Below are 9,322 nucleotides of genomic sequence, written 5' to 3'. Positions count from 1 at the left end.
CTCTCTCTCTCCCTCCCCAAACACACCCACACGCATACGCATGCAGGTAGAGTAGGAAACAATAGCTAGGACGGGGATTGACAAATCCATCCTACGTCTCTCGTGAGCCAATAGCTTGGGTGGGAGTGGGCTGGAAGTGCCAGCCTGGGGATGGCCAGCCTGGGAGTGGATGCTTTTGCCCAGCAGAGTGGATCTGCATGCCGCACACGGGTGCAGGGGAACACCTGGGCAAGTCCATCCACTCCAGACGAAGCATGTCTTTATCCTCATCACTTCCTCCTCGCCAGGGAATTCGGTTGGGTCCGATGGGCTAGGCTCGGCAATCTGGACGGGATGCACGGAGTCCTTCGGCCCGTCTCTTTTCCCGAGGGGCAGCACTCCCGAGCGGGACACCTTCTGTGGGGAGCGCTGAGACGCTCCTGTGTTGGGGTGGAATGGTCAGGACTCCTTTTGGCTGGTCGCTGAGCGAAGGGGATCCATTGCAGTTTCCCAACAAAGGGATCCCATCGGCCATGGCTATCCATCCTGTTTGGCTCCCCTTCGCCTCCCTTGGGTTCCAAGAAGAGGGACTAGACCTCGTAGCATCTGCTCCATGGAAGGAGGGCTGTGGCACCCCCGTCCAGGGCAAGGGTTTGGATCTCGGACCTCCCCAATGCCAGGCATTCCCACAGCCTCACCCTCCCATTTGGCAAGCACCATCTGGATGGCAGTCCAGGGCTTGCTTTCCTGGAAGACCGTTCCTGGGTGTCCCTGGTGAGATGGGAGAGGGCAGGGGCTTCCCATGGGCTGTGTGTCTCCCTCCCAGACCTCTTTCATTTCGTGTGAGCATTTCTCTCCGCAACACTGTGGCTGCCCATGGCACCGTTTTCTGCGCAGGTTGATGGCTGAGTCCGCTTGTGTTGGGGCGAAGGACAGCTGCTTGCTCAGCCAAGCATCTGTCCGTGGACATCGAACGTCTTTCCATGTGTTGCTCTCGGGAAGAGGGCTGCCTGAACGGAGTGGGGCGTTTCGCGCTGAGAAGAGCCCCTTTGTCTGGGTCTATGGCCGTGAGGGGTAGCGCTGGGTCTGACGGTGGTTCCAGGGTTCTTTTGGGGAGGCCCTGGATCCTGTGGTCCATCGCGGTTGAACCGACGGACGTCCACGCCCACCCGGTGGGAGGGCCCCTTCTTTTGCACAGCCTGCCCAGGGGTTGTCATGGAAAGGCGTCCTCAGGATGGCCATGGGGACAGGGCTGAGGAGGACTGTCGAGCTGGTTGGGGTTTGGACTTCTCTAGGCATGCGTGATGGTGTTCCTTTGTCTGGTGCTGGCTGGCGGCTGGCTATGTGGATTTGGCAGTGTTTCTTCAGGCCCCCTCCCCACCTGTGGCCTGGGCGGGTGGGTTTCTGTTCTCGTGCCTGGGTTCCGTGCTGGAGCTGATCCGTGTGGAAGCCCAGGGTGAGCTGGGTTTTGGGATGCGCATCCAGGGGCTGTGAGGCTTCCCCGGGTGGTGCCCAAAGGGAGAGCGAATTGGGAGAGCAGCGGTGCCAGGTGCTGGGCCTTGTGTCTCAAGAGGGCTCAGGAACCTCCCTTCGTCTTTCCCAGGGAGGCTCGGCTCTTCTTTCTACGCACCTGGTGAGATGATGGGAGCTCGAGCCAGGCCGGGCCTATGCAGGCCGCTCTCTTGACGGATCCACCAAAGCTCTGCCTGAGCTTCCTTCCGGCCGCCTGGGGAGAAGGGCTGATTGGGTCGGTTTTGTGTGGTTGGGAGACTCTGTGCCTTGGGAAGCACCAATGGGGATCCAGAGCAGGCACACTCCAGGTGGGGTCAAGAACGTTTGGAAACAAAGGGAGAAAGCGAGACCTGGCCAGATGAACCAAGCCAGAAGGAAAGAATCGAGGCAAGACCTCATGGCAAGGAGTGTGGAATCCCAGGGGCATGATGAAGGGGGAAAACGACTCGTTCCATCCTTCCACACCTGTCTTCCTAACTCCATATGGGCCAGGCTCTATCCACCCGGTAGCAGGCTGGCACACCCTGATGGATTGGGAGCTCAGGATTTCCAGGGCGAGGCATGGCCTAGGTGGGCATCGGCACGAAGAACGCCTTTGAGAGAGGGAGCTAGAGCCCAGGTGGAAGGGCCCTTCTTGGCGGGGGATGGAGCCCCCAGCCTCGTCTGGGCCCCAGCCCAAGCAGCCCCGGGGACTGCTGAGCCCGAGAGAGAAGGCCAGCCTGAGAGGGGCTGTTCGAGCCTATGTCCACACGAGGGCGCCAGGGCCCCTCCCGGCCCCAGGTGCAGCTCCGAGGCTCGAAGAGGTGGGAGTGGCAAGGCTCCAAAGGCGCAGGCTCCAGGTCGGGGGCGGGTGCGGATGGAGGCTTGAGCGGGACGCCCCCACAGCAGGCACTCCGAGGATGTGCAGGGGTTTCCTGGGCACCAGGGACTGTCTCCTCCGAGACCCCTCCTGTCAGGCGCAGGGCGGAGGTGTGCCTTCCGGATTTGGAGGTGGGTTGGCCGCCTGGTTGGGTGGCAGTGGGTTTGGAAGGCTTGAAACAGGTCCTGGGCTTTGGCGTGCTTGGGGTTCCTTCGAGGCAGGCGCCCAGTCACACACAGCCTCAGGATTGGGCCGCCAGCTGGCCCTGGTCAAGCCCTCCGCATCAGGGCTTCAGGTAGGTGAGAAGGAGTGTGGTGCTGAGGAATCCATGGGGGGCTTCGGGGGCAAGAGTGTTGGTAGCTGGGCTCATCCGCCTCTTTCCCTCCCTCTCTCTTTCTCTCTCTGTCTCTGTCTCTCTCTCTCTCTCTCTCTCACACACACACACACACACACACACACACACATTGAGGAGGCTGAGGGAAATGTCCTTGTGTCATTTTGAGAAGAGCCTCTCTTGGCAGCAGGGTGCCAGGCTATGGAGGCCTGATTGAAACCAGGTCTGATGCGTTAAGGACTCTTGATTGGTCTCCTCCAGCAAGCTCTCAGAGGAGTTCCCACGTGGCTGCCAAGCTGCAGAGGCTCTCCTGGTCCCTGCTGTGGCTGGCTGGGGCAAGAGCTGCACTGGGCGATCCCCCTCTGGCTAGACCATATCTCCGTGTGGCACGGGGCACCCAAATCCATGGACAAGGAATAAGAGGCATTGAAATGAATGAACTGAATGGATCCAGAAAGGAGTGAAGGTCCATCTCTCGTTCTCTCCCTCGTTCTCTCATTCTCCGTCCCTCTCTCTCTCTCTCTCTCTCTCTCTCCCTCCCCAAACACACCCACACGCATACGCATGCAGGTAGAGTAGGAAACAATAGCTAGGACGGGGATTGACAAATCCATCCTACGTCTCTCGTGAGCCAATAGCTTGGGTGGGAGTGGGTTGGAAGTGCCAGCCTGGGGATGGCCAGCCTGGGAGTGGATGCTTTTGCCCAGCAGAGTGGATCTGCATGCCGCACACGGGTGCAGGGGAACACCTGGGCAAGTCCATCCACTCCAGACGAAGCATGTCTTTATCCTCATCACTTCCTCCTCGCCAGGGAATTCGGTTGGGTCCGATGGGCTAGGCTCGGCAATCTGGACGGGATGCACGGAGTCCTTCGGCCCGTCTCTTTTCCCGAGGGGCAGCACTCCCGAGCGGGACACCTTCTGTGGGGAGCGCTGAGACGCTCCTGTGTTGGGGTGGAATGGTCAGGACTCCTTTTGGCTGGTCGCTGAGCGAAGGGGATCCATTGCAGTTTCCCAACAAAGGGATCCCATCGGCCATGGCTATCCATCCTGTTTGGCTCCCCTTCGCCTCCCTTGGGTTCCAAGAAGAGGGACTAGACCTCGTAGCATCTGCTCCATGGAAGGAGGGCTGTGGCACCCCCGTCCAGGGCAAGGGTTTGGATCTCGGACCTCCCCAATGCCAGGCATTCCCACAGCCTCACCCTCCCATTTGGCAAGCACCATCTGGATGGCAGTCCAGGGCTTGCTTTCCTGGAAGACCGTTCCTGGGTGTCCCTGGTGAGATGGGAGAGGGCAGGGGCTTCCCATGGGCTGTGTGTCTCCCTCCCAGACCTCTTTCATTTCGTGTGAGCATTTCTCTCCGCAACACTGTGGCTGCCCATGGCACCGTTTTCTGCGCAGGTTGATGGCTGAGTCCGCTTGTGTTGGGGCGAAGGACAGCTGCTTGCTCAGCCAAGCATCTGTCCATGGACATCGAACGTCTTTCCATGTGTTGCTCTCGGGAAGAGGGCTGCCTGAACGGAGTGGGGCGTTTCGCGCTGAGAAGAGCCCCTTTGTCTGGGTCTATGGCCGTGAGGGGTAGCGCTGGGTCTGACGGTGGTTCCAGGGTTCTTTTGGGGAGGCCCTGGATCCTGTGGTCCATCGCGGTTGAACCAACGGACGTCCACGCCCAGCCGGTGGGAGGGCCCCTTCTTTTGCACAGCCTGCCCAGGGGTTGTCATGGAAAGGCGTCCTCAGGATGGCCATGGGGACAGGGCTGAGGAGGACTGTCGAGCTGGTTGGGGTTTGGACTTCTCTAGGCATGCGTGATGGTGTTCCTTTGTCTGGTGCTGGCTGGCGGCTGGCTATGTGGATTTGGCAGTGTTTCTTCAGGCCCCCTCCCCACCTGTGGCCTGGGCGGGTGGGTTTCTGTTCTCGTGCCTGGGTTCCGTGCTGGAGCTGATCCGTGTGGAAGCCCAGGTTGAGCTGGGTTTTGGGATGCGCATGCAGGGGCTGTGAGGCTTCCCCGGGTGGTGCCCAAAGGGAGAGCGAATTGGGAGAGCAGCGGTGCCAGGTGCTGGGCCTTGTGTCTCAAGAGGGCTCAGGAACCTCCCTTCGTCTTTCCCAGGGAGGCTCGGCTCTTCTTTCTACGCACCTGGTGAGATGATGGGAGCTCGAGCCAGGCCGGGCCTATGCAGGCCGCTCTCTTGACGGATCCACCAAAGCTCTGCCTGAGCTTCCTTCCGGCCGCCTGGGGAGAAGGGCTGATTGGGTCGGTTTTGTGTGGTTGGGAGACTCTGTGCCTTGGGAAGCACCAATGGGGATCCAGAGCAGGCACACTCCAGGTGGGGTCAAGAACGTTTGGAAACAAAGGGAGAAAGCGAGACCTGGCCAGATGAACCAAGCCAGAAGGAAAGAATCGAGGCAAGACCTCATGGCAAGGAGTGTGGAATCCCAGGGGCATGATGAAGGGGGAAAACGACTCGTTCCATCCTTCCACACCTGTCTTCCTAACTCCATATGGGCCAGGCTCTATCCACCCGGTAGCAGGCTGGCACACCCTGATGGATTGGGAGCTCAGGATTTCCAGGGCGAGGCATGGCCTAGGTGGGCATCGGCACGAAGAACGCCTTTGAGAGAGGGAGCTAGAGCCCAGGTGGAAGGGCCCTTCTTGGCGGGGGATGGAGCCCCCAGCCTCGTCTGGGCCCCAGCCCAAGCAGCCCCGGGGACTGCTGAGCCCGAGAGAGAAGGCCAGCCTGAGAGGGGCTGTTCGAGCCTATGTCCACACGAGGGCGCCAGGGCCCCTCCCGGCCCCAGGTGCAGCTCTGAGGCTCGAAGAGGTGGGAGTGGCAAGGCTCCAAAGGCGCAGGCTCCAGGTCGGGGGCGGGTGCGGATGGAGGCTTGAGCGGGACGCCCCCACAGCAGGCACTCCGAGGATGTGCAGGGGTTTCCTGGGCACCAGGGACTGTCTCCTCCGAGACCCCTCCTGTCAGGCGCAGGGCGGAGGTGTGCCTTCCGGATTTGGAGGTGGGTTGGCCGCCTGGTTGGGTGGCAGTGGGTTTGGAAGGCTTGAAACAGGTCCTGGGCTTTGGCGTGCTTGGGGTTCCTTCGAGGCAGGCGCCCAGTCACACACAGCCTCAGGATTGGGCCGCCAGCTGGCCCTGGTCAAGCCCTCCGCATCAGGGCTTCAGGTAGGTGAGAAGGAGTGTGGTGCTGAGGAATCCATGGGGGGCTTCGGGGGCAAGAGTGTTGGTAGCTGGGCTCATCCGCCTCTTTCCCTCCCTCTCTCTTTCTCTCTCTGTCTCTGTCTCTCTCTCTCTCTCTCTCACACACACACACACACACACACACACACACACATTGAGGAGGCTGAGGGAAATGTCCTTGTGTCATTTTGAGAAGAGCCTCTCTTGGCAGCAGGGTGCCAGGCTATGGAGGCCTGATTGAAACCAGGTCTGATGCGTTAAGGACTCTTGATTGGTCTCCTCCAGCAAGCTCTCAGAGGAGTTCCCACGTGGCTGCCAAGCTGCAGAGGCTCTCCTGGTCCCTGCTGTGGCTGGCTGGGGCAAGAGCTGCACTGGGCGATCCCCCTCTGGCTAGACCATATCTCCGTGTGGCACGGGGCACCCAAATCCATGGACAAGGAATAAGAGGCATTGAAATGAATGAACTGAATGGATCCAGAAAGGAGTGAAGGTCCATCTCTCGTTCTCTCCCTCGTTCTCTCATTCTCCGTCCCTCTCTCTCTCTCTCTCTCTCTCTCTCCCTCCCCAAACACACCCACACGCATACGCATGCAGGTAGAGTAGGAAACAATAGCTAGGACGGGGATTGACAAATCCATCCTACGTCTCTCGTGAGCCAATAGCTTGGGTGGGAGTGGGTTGGAAGTGCCAGCCTGGGGATGGCCAGCCTGGGAGTGGATGCTTTTGCCCAGCAGAGTGGATCTGCATGCCGCACACGGGTGCAGGGGAACACCTGGGCAAGTCCATCCACTCCAGACGAAGCATGTCTTTATCCTCATCACTTCCTCCTCGCCAGGGAATTCGGTTGGGTCCGATGGGCTAGGCTCGGCAATCTGGACGGGATGCACGGAGTCCTTCGGCCCGTCTCTTTTCCCGAGGGGCAGCACTCCCGAGCGGGACACCTTCTGTGGGGAGCGCTGAGACGCTCCTGTGTTGGGGTGGAATGGTCAGGACTCCTTTTGGCTGGTCGCTGAGCGAAGTGGATCCATTGCAGTTTCCCAACAAAGGGATCCCATCGGCCATGGCTATCCATCCTGTTTGGCTCCCCTTCGCCTCCCTTGGGTTCCAAGAAGAGGGACTAGACCTCGTAGCATCTGCTCCATGGAAGGAGGGCTGTGGCACCCCCGTCCAGGGCAAGGGTTTGGATCTCGGACCTCCCCAATGCCAGGCATTCCCACAGCCTCACCCTCCCATTTGGCAAGCACCATCTGGATGGCAGTCCAGGGCTTGCTTTCCTGGAAGACCGTTCCTGGGTGTCCCTGGTGAGATGGGAGAGGGCAGGGGCTTCCCATGGGCTGTGTGTCTCCCTCCCAGACCTCTTTCATTTCGTGTGAGCATTTCTCTCCGCAACACTGTGGCTGCCCATGGCACCGTTTTCTGCGCAGGTTGATGGCTGAGTCCGCTTGTGTTGGGGCGAAGGACAGCTGCTTGCTCAGCCAAGCATCTGTCCATGGACATCGAACGTCTTTCCATGTGTTGCTCTCGGGAAGAGGGCTGCCTGAACGGAGTGGGGCGTTTCGCGCTGAGAAGAGCCCCTTTGTCTGGGTCTATGGCCGTGAGGGGTAGCGCTGGGTCTGACGGTGGTTCCAGGGTTCTTTTGGGGAGGCCCTGGATCCTGTGGTCCATCGCGGTTGAACCAACGGACGTCCACGCCCAGCCGGTGGGAGGGCCCCTTCTTTTGCACAGCCTGCCCAGGGGTTGTCATGGAAAGGCGTCCTCAGGATGGCCATGGGGACAGGGCTGAGGAGGACTGTCGAGCTGGTTGGGGTTTGGACTTCTCTAGGCATGCGTGATGGTGTTCCTTTGTCTGGTGCTGGCTGGCGGCTGGCTATGTGGATTTGGCAGTGTTTCTTCAGGCCCCCTCCCCACCTGTGGCCTGGGCGGGTGGGTTTCTGTTCTCGTGCCTGGGTTCCGTGCTGGAGCTGATCCGTGTGGAAGCCCAGGGTGAGCTGGGTTTTGGGATGCGCATCCAGGGGCTGTGAGGCTTCCCCGGGTGGTGCCCAAAGGGAGAGCGAATTGGGAGAGCAGCGGTGCCAGGTGCTGGGCCTTGTGTCTCAAGAGGGCTCAGGAACCTCCCTTCGTCTTTCCCAGGGAGGCTCGGCTCTTCTTTCTACGCACCTGGTGAGATGATGGGAGCTCGAGCCAGGCCGGGCCTATGCAGGCCGCTCTCTTGACGGATCCACCAAAGCTCTGCCTGAGCTTCCTTCCGGCCGCCTGGGGAGAAGGGCTGATTGGGTCGGTTTTGTGTGGTTGGGAGACTCTGTGCCTTGGGAAGCACCAATGGGGATCCAGAGCAGGCACACTCCAGGTGGGGTCAAGAACGTTTGGAAACAAAGGGAGAAAGCGAGACCTGGCCAGATGAACCAAGCCAGAAGGAAAGAATCGAGGCAAGACCTCATGGCAAGGAGTGTGGAATCCCAGGGGCATGATGAAGGGGGAAAACGACTCGTTCCATCCTTCCACACCTGTCTTCCTAACTCCATATGGGCCAGGCTCTATCCACCCGGTAGCAGGCTGGCACACCCTGATGGATTGGGAGCTCAGGATTTCCAGGGCGAGGCATGGCCTAGGTGGGCATCGGCACGAAGAACGCCTTTGAGAGAGGGAGCTAGAGCCCAGGTGGAAGGGCCCTTCTTGGCGGGGGATTGAGCCCCCAGCCTCGTCTGGGCCCCAGCCCAAGCAGTCCCGGGGACTGCTGAGCCCGAGAGAGAAGGCCAGCCTGAGAGGGGCTGTTCGAGCCTATGTCCACACGAGGGCGCCAGGGCCCCTCCCGGCCCCAGGTGCAGCTCCGAGGCTCGAAGAGGTGGGAGTGGCAAGGCTCCAAAGGCGCAGGCTCCAGGTCGGGGGCGGGGGCGGATGGAGGCTTGAGCGGGACGCCCCCACAGCAGGCACTCCGAGGATGTGCAGGGGTTTCCTGGGCACCAGGGACTGTCTCCTCCGAGACCCCTCCTGTCAGGCGCAGGGCGGAGGTGTGCCTTCCGGATTTGGAGGTGGGTTGGCCGCCTGGTTGGGTGGCAGTGGGTTTGGAAGGCTTGAAACAGGTCCTGGGCTTTGGCGTGCTTGGGGTTCCTTCGAGGCAGGTGCCCAGTCACACACAGCCTCAGGATTGGGCCGCCAGCTGGCCCTGGTCAAGCCCTCCGCATCAGGGCTTCAGGTAGGTGAGAAGGAGTGTGGTGCTGAGGAATCCATGGGGGGCTTCGGGGGCAAGAGTGTTGGTAGCTGGGCTCATCCGCCTCTTTCCCTCCCTCTCTCTTTCTCTCTCTGTCTCTGTCTCTCTCTCTCTCTCTCACACACACACACACACACACACACACACACACATTGAGGAGGCTGAGGGAAATGTCCTTGTGTCATTTTGAGAAGAGCCTCTCTTGGCAGCAGGGTGCCAGGCTATGGAGGCCTGATTGAAACCAGG

This window comes from Sus scrofa, chromosome 6, assembly GCF_054392235.1.
Source record: "Sus scrofa isolate SSC_HxYL_T2T_F1_AM1 chromosome 6, Sscrofa_HxYL_maternal_Yorkshire_Landrace_v2.0, whole genome shotgun sequence".
NCBI lineage: Eukaryota > Metazoa > Chordata > Mammalia > Artiodactyla > Suidae > Sus > Sus scrofa.
This window is presented reverse-complemented; position numbering follows the sequence as displayed.